The 13,740-nt window shown below is 47.4% G+C and overlaps 1 protein-coding gene across 3 annotated transcripts in view; it reads right to left on the bottom strand.

Moving 5' to 3' along the window:
• Positions 1-13,740, bottom strand: part of LOC107967120 (uncharacterized) — a 44,995-nt gene that overhangs the window by 24,212 nt on the left and 7,043 nt on the right. For 2 of the 3 annotated variants that reach the window (XM_024347263.3, XM_063783096.1), the window contains exons 2-3: positions 13,021-13,306; positions 11,301-11,426 (exon numbers count right to left, since the gene is read on the bottom strand). The gene's annotated coding sequence lies outside the window, so the exon portion shown is untranslated. Of the gene's footprint in view, positions 1-9,793; positions 10,045-11,300; positions 11,427-13,020; positions 13,307-13,740 lie in introns of those variants that run through there. The other variant, XM_024347264.3, reaches the window with a different exon arrangement.

A 13,740-nucleotide genomic window follows, 5' to 3' on the forward strand; every position in this document is an offset into this window, starting at 1 on the left:
TCGAACCATAAATTCCCCCTGCCCTGACTTCACCAAACTTTGTAAATAACAGAGACGCGCACCCGAGTAATTAGAAGAAAAAGCTAAGTGGCTTGTCAGCTAAGTGGCTTGAGTAGGCATAGGTGTGGCTGGAAGCATTCTGTGTATTTTCTCTACAGCCAAATGTGTAAACGGTCAGAAATACTAGTTTAATGAGCTTATAAATTTGGAGTGACTCTTTACATCTGACAGTGAGGTCTGGGGTTCAACTATTTCACCTCTGAAATCAAAGAGGCTGTGATGGGGTATTCATCTCTTACCAATTCTTTTTTTTTTTTTTTTTCTTTTTTTGAGATGGAGTTTCGCTCTTGTTGCCCAGGCTGGACTGCAGTGGCGCAATCTCAGCTCACTGCAACCTGTCTCCCGGGTTCAAGCAATTCTCCTGCCTCCGCCTCCTGAGTAGCTAGGATTACAGGCGCCCACCACAACGCCTGGCTAATTTTGTGTATTTTTAGTAGAGACGGGGTTTCATCATGTTGGCTAGTCTGGTCTTGAATTCCTGACCTCAGGTGATCCACCCACCTCGGCCTCCCAAAGTGCTGGGATTACAGGTGTGAGCCACCACGCCCGGCCCATCTCTGACCAATTCTTCCAGAATGTTCCACAGGTTTCTTCTTCACACTTTATGATTCTATTTTACTGACCCAAACAATTCGCCCTCCAATGTTTCGTGGAGGGGATAACAACTCTGGGTATTTGAAGATGTTTTCTGACATCTTATCTGTTTCCTTCCCTCCTTGGTCTGCGCTGGGCTACCTGAAATGCCTCCTACACGCGCGCTTCCCTTATGAACGTTCATTAGATGGGTACTTGTCCTGCTTAACTCCTACAAATTCACAAGTTCTCTAATGCTCAAATTCAAAGCACTTGCATCTCTAGGTAATCATTGTTTGCTAAAATGCTCTTTAGCTTTTTCTATCTACAATGTTTCTAAACGTTAATTTAATTGAACTTAAAAGCGATTGTGCATAATGTGCCGCAACTTGGCACTCAGCTCATGTAAACAGTGTCTTGCTGACAGGGTAGGTCTAGTGCAGGAAATAACCCCGTCAGCAGCGCTGTCCCACATAGGACTACAAATCCATGACAGCCTCAGGGGCTCCCCACGAGGCACAATGGGTGATGTCATTCTTCTGGGGCTTGGCTAGGCCATGACTGGGTCTAGAGGCACTCTCTCTTCCCAGTCCGTTTTTAGAACTAATATTTGCAATGCCACTTCCACATTTCCCTCTATTTCTGATTCATGTCAGCCTGAGGCCTGAGACAGAACAAGCCTGCAGCTGAACACATGGTTACCACTTTTTTTCCAGAACCTTAGGAAAACGTTGTTAATGTTCAGGGCTATGAGTGACCTTGCCGTCCCACATCATGGAACTATTTATTAAACAGATGGATGGACAACCTTATAATTAGGTCAACTACGTATACTCCGATTCAAGCCCTTGGTTTCATTCCTTTTCTCTCTAAGATTAGGGAATTTCTCAATGACCAATAACGCAGAAATACACCCCCTCACATCCCGAGGGAGATTGCTCAGCCTACAGCCACCCCGTGAAGATCCCATGACTTCTGGCATCTGCCCTAATAACCCAAGTCTCTTATCTGTGAGTTTTGGTTTGTCAGACCCTGTTGTTCGCATTAATCTTCCTGTGCCTGTGAGGACAGAACCCGGACAAAGTGGGAGTCCTGAACCTGCGTATGCTGGCTGAATAGGTAAACACCCTCAGATAAGGAGGCCTTGGGAAAACCATTGTGACGTCCTAAGAATGCAAGGTGTAAAAGTTCCAATCCCACTCTCCCACCCCTAAACCAGTTGAGACACAGACCTGCCCTTCCCCAGGTTGACTTGGCCCGACTAGATAGCATCTGCAATCTGCACTGGCTCCCTCCCTCCCAAGTGAATCAGTCCCCAACCGGTTACCTCCCCAGGCTCCTTGGAGACAATGCCAAGTACAGCCTAGGGGGTGATGGCTCCATTTGAGGAGCCTGGCATCTTGGAGAGTGCCACCCCAATCCCCCGCTTTGGGCAGGTGCATAGGGAGGACTCAGGAAAGAGGTGTTCTGCCATGGACCAGTCCAGGTCCAAAAAGTCTCGAGAAGCGCCCGGGAGCCAGGAGAAAAGCCGAGAGATGAAAGGAGATGCCTGAGGTGCCGCAGCCCAGGTCTGAGCTGGGCTAGAAACCGCGTGACAAAACAAAGATGCGTTCTTAGCCATGATGGAACTCCCAGATTAGCTTGGCTTTCTTCCTTTTGTTTTGTTTTGTTTTATTCATCTCTGTCGCATCTATTTTCCTCTGGGCATGTGACACTTCCACTCTTTCTCTTCTTTAGTCCTCTTCCAGAAGTTCTGTTCTGTGCTGGATTAGGTCAGGAGTGATGGATTGTTCTTTACACACGGGATATGGTGGATGAATGTGTTGATCTGACACTCACTGAGAGTTCTAAACAGGGAATTATAGCAGTGACAAGTGGTGAAAGACATGGCCCCTGCCTCTTGAGCTTCTGTGGGACCCAGCAGGCTGGAGGGGCGCACCCAGCTTTATGCATCTGCCCTCAGGAGAGCTGCACAGGCTCCAATTTTTCTACTTTTATTTTTAATTTAATTTTTTTTTTTGAGATGGAGTCTCACTCTGTCATCCAGGCTGGAGTGCAGTGGCACAATCTCTGCCCCCCAGGTTCAAGCGATTCTCCTGCCTCAGCCTCCCAAGTAGCTGGGATTACAGCTGCCTGCCACTGCGCCCAGCTAATGTTTGTATTTTTAGTAGAGACAGGGTTTCACCATCTTGGCGAGGCTGGTCTTGAACTCCTGACCTCGTGATCCACCTGCCTTGGCCTCCAAAAGTGTTGGAATTACAGGCGTGAGCCACCGTGCCCGGCCTCAGGCTCCGATTTTTCTAAATGAAAGCCTCATCTCTTACTGACCCACTGGGTAACTGAACCCTTGATTTTCATGTAAGACTGATCTCTTGGCCTGGCGCAGTGGCTCACGCCTATAATCCCAGCACTTTGGGAGGCCAAGGCAGGCAGATCACCAGATCAGGAGATTGAGACCATCCTGGCCAACATGGTGAAACCCCGTCTCTACTAAAAATACAAAAATTAGCTGGGTGTGCTGGAGTGCACCTGTAATCCCAGCTACTTGGAAGGCTGAGGCAGGAGAATGGTTTGAACCCAGGAGGCAGAGATTGCACAGTGAGCCAAAATCACGCCACTCCACTGCAGCCTGGCGACAGAGCGAGACTCCGTCTCAAAAAGAAAACAAACAAACAAACAAACAAAAACGGATTTCCCGCTGATAACAACTGGTTAATTAGTCTCTGGTTTTCTGTCCTTCTAGTCAAATGCTCCCGAAGAGCTCTGTATTTAAATACGCCCAAGTATGAATCTCTGGTCAAGTGAAGACTATTTCTAGAAAACGAGTAAGTCTTCCCAAATTCATCTGCCTCAGCTAGGACTGGCATAAATCACTTTTTCTTGAATTGGTCTCCATTGCATATCCCATTTTCTTCTCATCTTTTTTTTTTTTAATTGCCAAACAAGATGTATGCCACCCAAGCCACAAAATGGTAGGCAACCAATTTCTGTCCTGCTACATCCAAAATTCTCTAAGGTTCTACAAATACGAGCAATGATTACCAAAGGACTTGTGCTGTAAGGGAAGAAGAGGAACTGGAAATATTCCGGCTAGTGCCAGGAGCTCTGGGGACCCCAGCTCTGCCTGGCTGCCTGGGTCCAGTCATTCCCAAGGAGATAATGTCTATGGCTGCTGATAGGTCTCTCTGGTGACCACAATTTCAGAACTGGAAATTGGTGGTGGTCTGATGCGTAGCCTAACAAAGGGCCAGTGGGCCAGTCCTCTGTCCCAGAAATTGAGATTGTCCCAGAAATCTGAGGCCACATGGTTGCCTGCAGGACAGCTCTAAGACACCACTTAGTTGATTAAAGCAGATGTTCAAACTCTCCTCCAATCCCACCTATCTACTCACAATTTGCATCCCCCCAACCCCCATCAGTCTCCTTTTTTTAAAAAAAGAGATATGCTAGGCCAGGCATGGTGGCTCAGGCCTGTAATTCCAGCACTTTGGGAGGCTGAGGCAGGAGGATCACTTGAGACCAGGAGTTTGAGATCAGCCTGGGCAACACAGCAACACCCTGTCTCTAAAAAAAAAAAAAAAAAAATTAGCCAGTGATGCGTGCCTGTGGTCCCAGCTAGCTACTCGGGAGGCTGAGATGGGAGGATCTCTGGAGCCCAGGAGGATGAGGCTGCAGTGAGCTCTGATTGTACCACTGAACTCCAGCCTGGGCAACAGAGCCAGACCCTGTCTCTAAAAAAAGAAAGAAAAAAGATAAAGAGAAATGCTAGTGGTAAAAAAACGTAACTTAAAGCCTGTACATTCCCCGCAGGGGGGTGTTTATGGCCTTGTATCCAGCTGGCTCTTCGCAGATTCAAAAGCAATTATTCCAAAAGAATGCTTTACGGTTAAAATTAAACCACAGTCCAAAAGCTATTAGAACTGGACTTTGAACAAATGCCAAAGAGGACAGTTATGAACATCTTCTTGACAGAAAAAGAAAGAGACCCACCAGAAGGAAGAAATCTAAAACAAACAAAAAATTAAGTAAAATGTTGAAACCTGTTCAACCACCCTACTTCAGATAGAACGCACTTTTTAACCACATTAGGAAAGCGAAACTCGCCGTGGGTGGGGTGGAAACGCTGCCAGGTCATCCTGTCTAAAGAAACTCTGGTCGCGCCTACCTGAGGGACGTGCGGGCGCGGCTCGGCCCCCATGAGGCGCCCCGACACCGCGCCGGCCGCGCGGCTCCCGCAGGCACAGCGCCCGCCCCGGCGAGCACCAGTGCATCACCCCGGTGACGTGGGTCACCTGCCCTGATGCGTTATTCCGCCGCTTGATGAAGAAACCAACATTTAGGAAAACACAGAGGCGCACATTAGCGTGCACGAAATCGCCCGAGGGAGCTGAGAGCTGGCGAGGTCACGAGTGCCGGGCTCCGGGCGGGGGGTGGGGCAGGGCGGCGGGGCAAGGCCGGGGCGGGAGCGGCGATCCGAGGCCGGATCAGCAGCGCCCCCTCCTGGAACGCCGGGAGCGCCGCGCGCGCGGATGCCGCTCTCCTTCCAGCCTGGCGCGCCGCTGCCCCCTATCGGACAAACGCTTTGACCGTTGGCTAAAGCAAGTATCAGACGTCAGCCCCTCCAGGTGGCAAGCACGCCTGGCCAAGCCTCAGTTTCCACATCTCTCAAATGGGAGCGATGGCAACACTATCTACCCTTGCACACCTCAGAGGGTGACCAGGAGCAAATGAAGGAAGCACCGCTGTTTCTTCCTGGGCCGGCCTCGCTGCTTAGGCCCCAGCAAAATCCAGGTCGCCTCCCCGAGGTCATCTTTGTCCCCCGTGTCTGAACTAGGAGCACAGTTATAAAACCAGAGTCATGTTGTTCTGAGAGTGGCGTCTCTCTTCCAGTAGCTTCGATAACTCCACAAATGTATTTAACATAATTTTCAAAACATTTTTTCTTATAAGCATGTATCATAATTTAGTTTTCCGGCAATTATCCATTCACTGTCTAAATCCCCCACTACACTGTGAGTCCTGGGGATGCAGGGACCTCCCTGTCACTGTCATTGTTGTGTCTCCAGAATCTGCCTAGCACAGTGCCTCCCACACAGTAGGTGCTCAATAAATCGCTGTTGGAAAAATACATGGATGAAGCCTAGGAGCTGGAGGCTAGGCAGAAACAGAAAGGACAAAGTCAGATACGGGGGGAAATCCTATTTCCAGAATGGTATCTCAAGTGACTATTAAAAATGCGGCGCCGGGCGCGGTGGCTCACGCCTGTAATCCCAGCACTTTGGGAAGCCGAGGCGGGCGGATCACGAGGTCAGGAGATCGAGATCATCCTGGCTAACATGGTGAAACCCCGTCTCTACTAAAAATACAAAAAAAATTAGCCGGGCGTGGTGGCAGGCGCCTGTAGTCCCAGCTACTCGGGAGGCTGACTGCAGGAGAATGGTGTGAACCTGGGAGGCGGAGCTTGCAGTGAGCCGAGATCGCGCCACTGGACTCCAGCCTGGGCTACAGAGCGAGACTCCGTCTCAAAAATATATATATATATATAAATATAAATAAATAAATAAATAAAAATTAAAATGAGGCCAAAGGCCAGGTGCAGTGGCTCATTCCTGTAATCCTAGCACTTTGGGAGGCCGAGGTAGGTGAATCACTTGAGGCCAGGAGTTCGAGACCAGTGGGGCCAACATGGTAAAACCCTGTCTCTACTAAAAATAGAAAAAAATTAACTGGGCGTGGTGGTGTGCACCTGTAACCCCAGCTACTGAGGAGACTGAGGCATAAGAATCTCTTAACCCTGGGAGGCAGAGGTTGCAGTGAGCCGAGATTGCACCACTGTCCTACCTGGTGACAGAGTGAGATTCTGTGTCAAAAAATAAAAATAAAAAAGGCCAGGCACAGTGACTCACGCCTGTAATACCAGCATTGGAGGAAGCCAAGGTAGGAGGATCACTTAGGCCCAGGAGTTCAAGACCAGCCTGGGCAACAAGGTGAAACCACGGCTCTGCAAAAAATACAAAAATTAGCCAGGCACTGTGGCGTATGTCTGTAGTTTCAGCTATTTGGGAGGCTGAGGTGGGAGGATTGCTTGAGCCCAGCAGGTGGAAGCCGCAGGGAACCATGATCACACCACTGCATTCCAGCCTGGGCGACAGAGTGAGATCCTGTCTCTAAATAATAATAATAATTAATAAAATAAAATAAAATAAAAATGAAAGGCCAGGCACAGTGGTGAGTGCCTATAATCCCAGCTACTCAGGAGACTGAGGTTGGAGGATCACTTGAGCCCAAGTGTTCTAATCCAGCTTGGGCAATGTAGGGAGACACCATCTCTATTTTAAAAAGAAAAAAGAAAGAAAAGGTGGGGATGATGAAAAAGGTTTTTAAATAGAAAGCGGTGGTGGTTGCACAACATTGTGAATGCACCAAATGCCACTGAATTGTATGCTATAGAATGATTAATTATATGTTATATGCATTTCACCTCAATAAAAAAATGAAAGGGCAGAATTGTAATATAATCATTATGATCATTCCTGATTTAGACACTGCAAATACTTGATGAAGTCAACATAAAGAGAATAACTTTTATAGAGTGTTCTACAGTTGACATAAATGTTTTCATATAAATGATTTCATTTGTCCCTCCCAACAAGCCCATTAATTTGCAGACGAGGAAAACAGGATTGCAGATCAGTGGCTTCCTTCCAACAGGTAGGGCACACTCCCCCTCGGGGGCTCTGCCCTTGAGGCTCCCCGCTATGAAAAGACTTCCTCCAAACCACAGCTTCCCCCTCCCCTCTTGCTGGGCTCTGCTTCAAGGGTCACCAGAAGGGCCTTCCTCAAAGAGCGGCCCTCCTCCCCATCGTCATTCTCTCTCCCTTACCCTGCTTGAGTTTTTCTTTAAAATTCTTAGGACATATTATATTGACATTATTTCTTTTTGTCTCCTTCCACAACAATGTAAGCACCAAGAGAACAGTGCTATTTGTCAGTTTTGTTCTCTGTTATAATCCTGACATCTGGAACGGTACCTGACAAATAATAGGTGCTTAATAAATATTGTTAAATGAATGCATTTGTTAAAGGAATAATAACTTTACTATGAACTTGGCCAGATCTTTTGAGGAGCCAAGGCTTTTTAGGTCACACCACAAAAACGAAATTACAATATGATGGAGATAAAATACCAGTTGTGAGAGGCCTGTAACGAAGCGCTACCCAGTTCACTGATTATTAACTGCGTGTGCTCCACTTATCCCCCAGGGAGGCACCTGTCTGTTGTATCCCTGGCTCCCAGCATGGTGCTAGACACCTAGTATTAGGCACTGATCTGCATCAGTAAGAAACAATGGATTCTGAGCAACACAAACAAGAACAGAACTGGCTACAGTGCACATCCCGGTCCCACCCTAAGTGTGCACATGGCAGGGAACGGGGAGTCTCTGAGGACCAGAGGAAGGAGGACACGCAGGACAAGGGCCAGAGTCCAGGGAGCAGCAGAGCATGGCCTTGTGAGCCCCACGTGATTTGTGTAGAAATAGCTCCCAAGACCAAGCTGACCTGCCATGCAAACCTCGCACAATTACTTCCTATTCCCAGGGGAGAACTTGCAGGGCTAGCCTCTCGTGAGTGGGGTCAGCATGGTCTGACAGGATGGATGACCCCTGTGCTATGGACAGTGAGCCTCTGAGGGGCAGGGGCCACTCCATAATACTGTCCAGTGGCCTCTGAGAAATTCCTGGCCAGCACTGGCTGCCTTCCTCCAGTTCCTGAGCCAGGCTTCCAGGTGTGATGGAAAGTTGTCAGGTGTAACTCAAAGAACATAGATTAAGAGTCTAGAGGCTGAGCGCGGTGGCTCACACCTGTAACCCCAGCACTTTGGGAGGCCAAGGCAGGTGGATCACCTGAGGTCAGGAGTTTGAGACAAGCCTGGACAACATGGTGAAACCCCATCTCTACTAAAAATACAAAAATTAGCCGGGCATGGTGGCAGACACCTGTATTCCCAGCTACTTGGGAGGCTGAGGCAGGAGAATTGCTTGAACCCGGGAGGTGGAGGTTGCAGTGAGCTGAGATCAAGCCACTGCACTCCAGCCTGGGTGACAGAGCAAGACTCTGGCTAAAAAAAAAAAAAAAAAAAAAAAAAGCAAGAAAAGAAAAGAAAAAGAGTCGACTCCTGCACTTTGCTGGCAGCTCTGCTTCCTGCACCTGTTTGAACCTGTATCTCTAAGGGCAGTATACAGATTGCAAACAAAAACTCACACAAGCATGAAATGTGGTCATTTGCCCAACCTGACCATGGGCACGGAGAATTATTGTTATACTTTAAATGGAACATAATATTTAATACAGATAAATACCTGTTTGCCAGTGTGGGCCTCACATTTGAACGTTATGGTACAGAAACATGTTTTCACCCTTTAATCATAAAAGTTTATTAAAATGTTCTTTTTTTTTTGAGACCGAATTTCACTCTTGTCACCCAGGCCGGAGCACAAAGGTGCAATCTTGGCTCACTGCAACCTCCGCTTCCTGGGTTCAAGTGATTCTCCTGCCTTGGCCTCCTAAGTAGCTGGAATTACAGGCACCCGCCACCATGCCTGGCTAAGTTTTGTATTTTTAATAGAGATGGGGTTTCACCATGTTGGCCAGGCTGGTCTTGAAAAAATGTTCTGAAAGTGAAGTTTGTTTCTTTCCTTCTTTCCTTCCTTTCTTCCTTCCTTCCTTTTTTCCTTTTTTTTTTTTTTTTTTCATGGTCTCGCTCTGTCACCCAGGCTGGAGCATAGTAGCACAATCTCGGCTCCCGGGCTCAAGTGATCCTCCCACACCAGCTTCCCGAGTAGCTGGGACTACAGGCGTGGGCCACCAGGGCCCTCTAATTTTTGTATATTTTGCAGAGACGGGGTTTTGCCATTTACCTAGGCTGCTCTCAAACTCCTGGACTCGAGCAATCTGCCCACCTCGGTGTCCTAAAGTGCTGGGATTATAGGTGTGAGCCACTGCACCCAGACTCTGAAATTGAATTTCTATAGAAAACTCCAAGCTTTGTAAACTGTGGTCCACACCCCCATAAACAAACATGCACAGGTGCGCGTGTGTGCACACACACACACACAATCTTCCCCCACAGCTTCCTTATCATATGTCCAAAGTACGCAGCTCAAAATTCAAACAAATTATTTATTACAAAACAAATTTTAAAAAATCACAACGTGATTCGCATACTGGCAATAGGCTGTTACTTGCCATTTGCCAGGGTATGATTTGTATTTTGTTTTAATTTATGCTGGTTTCAGGAACTATGGCCATTTGCCTTTTTCCTGCACTACCCGTGCGCCTCCTGTGGGCACTCAGCATGGGGGGGCATGTAGTTTTTCTCACTTCCCGCAGCATGTTTTTATCTTATATTGCCTACAATTCAGAAAAGGTATTTAGTCATCAGTGGAGGCCTGGGCTTGGCGTGCATTCAATGCACAAACACAGCCTGGCTTCAAAGCCAAGCTGAGTGGCACACCTCGTGACAGAACAGCAGAAAGGCAGACCCAGGTGCCTGCGGAGGTGGCAGGGACCCCAGGCAGGCCAGTGGTGCCTGGCCAACAGGGGGGCACAGGCCCCAGCTGAAGGAAACAGAGAGAGGCAACTCCAGTTCCTATATGGGCCCAGTGTGGCCAGATCTTCTCATTTTCCAAGAAAAGCCAGAAACTCACTCTTTAATGTGAATCTCTGCATTTTAAAAAGGTACCAATTAATTCTAAACATGGTCTTAAAATATTCTTTGGGGCAAACATAACACACCTATGGCCGATGTGGCATCAGAGCCACCTAACTGTGAGCTCTCCGGAGCAGAAGATGGTTCCAGCAGGCTTCTGGCCCGAATTGGCCATTCATTCACTGCTGACTAGGGCGGTCGCTTCACCTCCCAATCACATGGCACTGAAGACCCAGCCAGCTGGTAGAGCTACCACATAGGTCCAAACCCTCCTCACACCACCACTTACTACCAACACATACTAGCTATGTCGTTTCGATTGACCACTCTGACGGGCTTCAATGCCACCTATAAAATGTGGATAGTAATACAATTGTGGTTGTGGGATTAAGTGAGATAATGTGTGTAACACGCCTAATGCAGAGTAAGCATTTCACGTCAGCTACTGCTATCCATGCGCCTGGCGCCTCATTCCTCACCATCCATTCACATTAATCAGCCAATTCTGTTAAATGGGACTTTTAATACTCTCTCAAGTCTTGTTTTTATTCCTCCTCTCTCCGCTGTAATTCATAACCTCATCCTCTCTACCCTGAACTATTTATTTATTTTGTGTGTGTGTGTGTAAGAGTGTATGTGTGTGTGTGTGTGTGTGTGTGTGTTTGAGACAGGGTCTTGCTCTGTCACCCAGGCTGGAGTGCAGTGGTGCGATCAAGGCTCACTACAGCCTCAATCTCCCAGGCTCAAGTGATCCTCCCACCTCAGCCTCCTGAGTAGCTTCAACTACTGGCATATGCCACCATGCCCAGCTAATTTTGTTTGTTTTTGTAGAGATGGGGTCTCACTCTGTTGCTCAGGCCAGTCTGGAACTCTTGGACTCAAGCAATCCTCCTGCCTCGGCCTCTCAAAGTGTTGGCATTTCAGGCTTGAGCCACCTTGCCAGGCCTGAACTACTTACCATAATGATCTAGTAATCACATCTCCACTTTACTGACTGCCCGCACACCATGCCCCGGTGACTCCATCTCGAAGCCGGACTTCTCTATGTGAAGCACAGATCTGATGGCATCATCTTCCCTGTCACCTACAGAACAGAGTCGCAATTCCTTAATCCTGCCTTTGAGGCTCCCTCCCCAGTCTGGCCCTAGGCTCATATCCTGCTAGTTTCTTTAAGATTCTCTCTGCTCTGGGCTGGGCATGGTGGCTCACGCCTGTAAGCTCAACACTTTGGGAGGCCAAGGCTCAGGTGGATCACCTGAGGTCAGCAGTTTGAGACAAGCCTGGCCAACGTGGTGAAACCCTGTCTCCACTAAAAATACAAGAATTAGCCAGGTGTGGTGGCACATGCCTGTAATCCCAGCTACCTGGGAGGCAGAGGCAGGAGAATTGCTTGAACCTGGGAGGTGGAGGCTGCAATAAGCCGAGATTGTGCCACTACATTCCAGCCTGGGTGACAGAGTGAGACCCTGTCTCAAAAAGAAAAAAAAAAAAAGGTCAAGGCCAAGAGCCCGGTTTTACACATTTTTTGCATTCCCAGAGGGCACACGATAAGTGCTCACTGTTTGCTGAATGAATTAATTGGACCAACCAAGAATGCATTTTAACCAAAAGTTAATGTTACTTGTTTTTTTGTTTGTTTTGTTTTGTTTTGTTTTTTGTTTGAGATGGAGTCTCCCTCTGTCACCCAGGCTGGAGTGCAGTGGCATGATCTCTCCTCACTGCAACCTCCACCTTCCGAGCTCTATCAATTCTCCTGCCTCAGCCTCCTTAGTAGCTGGGATTACAGGTGTGCACCACCACATCTGGCTAATTTTTGTATTTTTAGTAGAGATGGAGTTTCACCATGTTGGCCAGGCTGTTCTCAAATGCCTGACCTCCAGTGATCTGCCCGCCTCAGCCTCCCAAAGTGCTAGGATTACAGGCATGAGCCACGGCACCCAACCAAAAGTTAATGTTACTTTAACACATTCTGTTACAAGAAACAAGGCTGGGACTATACAAAGAATAAAATTATAAAAATTTTAAAAATCGTCCATGCTTGGCCGGGCGTGGTGGCTCACGCCTGTAATCCCAACACTTTGGGAGGCCAAGGCAGGCGGATCACAAGGTCAGGAGATCGAGACCATTCTGGCTAACACAGTGAAACCCCATCTCTAATGAAAAATACAAAAAATTAGCTAGGCATGGTGGTGGGCGCCTGTAGTCCCAGCTACTTGGGAGGCTGAGGCAGGAGAATGGCGTGAACCCGGGAGGCGGAGCTTGCAGTGAGCCGAGATTGTGCCACTGCACTCCAGCCTGGGTGGCAGAGCGAGACTCCGTCTCACAAAAAAAAAAAAAAAAATCATCTAGGCTTGAGCCCAGGAGTTTGAGACCAGCTTGGGCAACATAGCAAGACCCCCATCTCTATTTTTTATATATATATATACACACACACACACACACACACATATACGATATATATATTTTTAAAATATATATATGTTATATACATATATAAATGTATACATATACATATAATTATACATACATATATGTATATATACTTAAATATACATATATATATAAAAAAAATCACTCAGGAGCCCTGGAATGTGTGTGTTTTGGTTAATTTTAGTAGAAAAGGGTATTACCTATGCAAAGCTCTAGCTACCTAGATAACTGAAAATATCTGCACTTACGAGGTAGTTGGCATTTGTCACGGTATCTTGGTCTTCATTTTTCTTTCTGTGGCCCTGGTGAAATGCGTCTGATATCTCAGGAGAAAATGCAATCCAAAGAACGACTGTGGTTGTCTGGTTCATCAGTTGTATACTGTGCGGTGCAATCTGAGAGATTTTCACAAAGCCGAAAACTGCCCAAGTATGACCTCGTGCCTGTGTAGGCCTCTTATAAAAGAGACAATTCCCCAACTCTCAGAGAGTTTCCAGAGGAGGCTAGGAGTGATGATCTCGGGATGGCAGAGATCTAGGAAAGAAAATAAACGTCATTGTTTTTTGACATTTATATATATATATATATACACAATTATTATTATTATTTTTGGAGACAGAGTCTCACTCTGTCACTAAGGTTGGAGTGCAGTGGCGCGATCTCAGCTCACTGCAACCTCCACCTCCAGGATTCAAGTGATTCTTGTGCCTCAGCCTCCCAAGTAGCTGGGATTACAGGCGTGAGCCACCACATCTGGCTAATTTTTGTATTTTTAGTAGAGACGGGGTTTCACCATGTTGGCCAGGCTGGTCTTAAACTCTTGACCTCAGGTGATCCGCCCGCCTCGGCCTCCCAAAGTGCTGAGAGTACAGGTGTGAGCTACCGCACCCCACCAACATTTATATCCTTAAATACTTGCCACTGAAGCGCTCATCCAGTAAGTATGTGCCGAATGAATGGAGGGGTTG

The sequence above is a fragment of the Pan troglodytes genome, chromosome 9, assembly GCF_028858775.2.
Source record: "Pan troglodytes isolate AG18354 chromosome 9, NHGRI_mPanTro3-v2.0_pri, whole genome shotgun sequence".
In the NCBI taxonomy this organism is placed as follows: Eukaryota; Metazoa; Chordata; class Mammalia; order Primates; family Hominidae; genus Pan; species Pan troglodytes.